The sequence below is a fragment of the Triticum urartu genome, chromosome 7 (genome assembly GCF_003073215.2).
Source record: "Triticum urartu cultivar G1812 chromosome 7, Tu2.1, whole genome shotgun sequence".
In the NCBI taxonomy this organism is placed as follows: domain Eukaryota; kingdom Viridiplantae; phylum Streptophyta; class Magnoliopsida; order Poales; family Poaceae; genus Triticum; species Triticum urartu.
Window position 1 is genome coordinate 319,932,361 of NC_053028.1, and position 2,909 is coordinate 319,935,269.

A 2,909-nucleotide genomic window follows, 5' to 3' on the forward strand; every position below is an offset into this window, starting at 1 on the left:
TCTTGATTTTAAGGTCCTGTTTTGCAATAAATATTTCATCTAGCCTTTTATTAGATGTGGTTTTGTGTTTTCTTTAGTGTTTGTGCCAAGTAAGACCTTTGGGATAGCTTACGGTGATAGTTGATTTGATCCTGCTGAAAAACAGAAACTTCTGCGCTAGCAGATTAGTTTTCATTTTCAACAGAAGCGAGATAAAATACTGATTCTTATTGCAGAGAATTGGTAAAAAAATGTATAGGACTTCCTAATTTCTCAAGATTTTTGTAGTTACAGAAGTATTCAAAATATCCAGATTGATACAGATTGTTATGTTTTTGACATATTCTGTTTTTCGCGTGTTGTTTGCTTATTTTGATGCATCTATGGCTAGTATCGGGGGGTATGAACCATAGAAAAGTTGGAATACAGTAGATATTACACCAATATAAATAAATAATGAGTTCAGAACAATACCAAAAGTGGTGATTTATTTTCTTATACTAACGGATCTTACGAGAGTTTCTGTTGGAGTTTCGTGTTGTGAAGTTTTCAAGTTTTGGGTAAGGATATGATGGACTATGGAATAAGGAGTGGCAAGAACCTAAGCTTGGGTATGCCCAAGGCACCCCAAGGTAATATTCAAGTATGTCAAAAAGCCTAAGCTTGGGGATGCCCCGGGAAGGCATCACCTCTTTTGTCTTCGTCTATCGGTAACTTTACTTGAGGCTATATTTTTATTCACCACATGATATTTGTTTTGCTTGGAGCATCTTGTATAATTTGAGTCTTTGCTTATTAGTTCGCCACAATCATCCTTCCTGTACACACCTTTTGGGAGATACATGCATGAATTGTGATTTATTAGAATACTCTATGTGCTTCACTTATATCTTTTGAGCTAGGCAATTTTGCTCTGGTGCTTCACTTATATCTTTTTAGAGCACGATGGTGGTTTTATTTTATAGAAATTGATGAACTCTCGTACTTCACTTATATTATTTTGAGAGTCTTTAGAACAGCATGGTAATTTTGCTTTGGTTATAAAATTAGTCCTAATATGATAGGCATCCAAGAGGGATATAATAAAAACTTTCATATCAAGTGCATTGAATACCATGAGAAGTTTGATTCCTTATATTGTTTTGAGATATGAAGGTGGTGATATTAGAGTCATGCTAGTAAGTAGTTGTGAATTTGAGAAATACTTGTGTTAAATTTTGTGAGGCTCGTAGAATGCACGCATGGTGAACCGTTATGTGATGAAGTCGGAGCATGATTTATTTATTGATTGTCTTCCTTATGAGTGGCGGTCGGGGATGAGTGTTGGTCTTTTCCTACCAATCTATCCCCCTAGGAGCATGCACGTAGTACTTTGTTTTGATGACTAATAGCTTTTTGCAAAAGTATATGAGTTATTTATGACTAATGTTGAGTCCATGGATTATACGCACTCTCACCTTTCCTCCATTGCTAGCCTCTCTAGTACCGCGCAACTTTCGTAGGTACCATAAACCCACCACATACCTTCCTCAAAACAGCCACCATACCTACCTATTATGGCATTTCCATAGCCATTCCGAGATATATTTCCATGCAACTTTCCACCGTTCCGTTTATTATGACACGCTCCATCATTGTCATATTGCTTTGCGTGATCATGTAGTTGACATCGTATTTGCGGCAAAGACACTGTTCACCATTTTTTTATACATGTCGCTCTTGATTCATTGCACATCCCGGTACACCGCCAGAGGCATTCACAAAGAGTCATATTTTGTTCTAAGTATTGAGTTGTAATCTTTGAGTTGTAAGTAAACAAAAGTGTGATGATCTTCATTATTACAGCATTTTACCATGTGAGGAAAGGATGATGGAGACTATGGTTCCCCCAAAGTCGGGATGAGACTCCAGAAGAAAAAAAGAGGCCAAAAAATGAGAGAATGCCTAAATAAAAAATGAGAGAAAAGAGAGAAGGGACAATGTTACTATCCTTTTACCACACCTGTGCTTCAAAGTAGCACCATGATCTTCATGATAGAGAGTCTCCTGTGATATCACTTTCATATACTAGTGGGAATTTTCATTATAGAACTTGGCTTGTATATTCCAATGATGGGCTTCCTCAAAATGCCCTAGGTATTAATGAGCAAGCGAGTTGGATGCACACCCACTTAGTTTTCTTTTTGAGATTTCATAAACTTATAGCTCTAGTGCATTCGTTGCATGGCAATCCCTACTCACTCACATTGATATCTATTGATGGGCATCTCCATAGGCTGTTGATATGCCTAGTTGATGTGAGACTATCTCCTTCTTTTTGTCTTCTCCACAACCACCGTCTATTCCACCTATAGTGTTATATCCATGGCTGACGCTCATGTATTGCGTGAAAGTTGAAAAAGTTTGAGAACATCAAAAGTATGAAACAATTGCTTGGCTTGTCATCGGGGTTGTGCTGATTTAAATATTTCGTGTGATGAAGATGGAGCATAGCCAGACTATATGATTTTGTAGGGATAAGCTTTCTTTGGCCATGTCATTTCGAGAAGACATAATTATTTTGTTAGTATGCTCGAAGTATTATTGTTTTTATGTCAATATTAAACTTTTGCTTTGAATCTTACGGATCTGAACATTCATGCCACAATAAAGATAATTACATGAATAAATATGTTACGTGGCATTCCACATCAAAAATTCTATTTTTATCATTTACCTACTCGAGGACGAGCAGGAATTAAGCTTGGGGGTGCTTGATACGTCTCCAACGTATCTATAATTTTTTATTGTTCCATGCTATTATATTATCTGTTTTGGATGTTTTATATGCATTACTATGCTATTTTATATGATTTTTGGGACTAACCTATTAACCTAGAGCCCAGTTCCAGTTTATGTTTATTCCTTGTTTTAGAGTTTCGCAGAAAAGG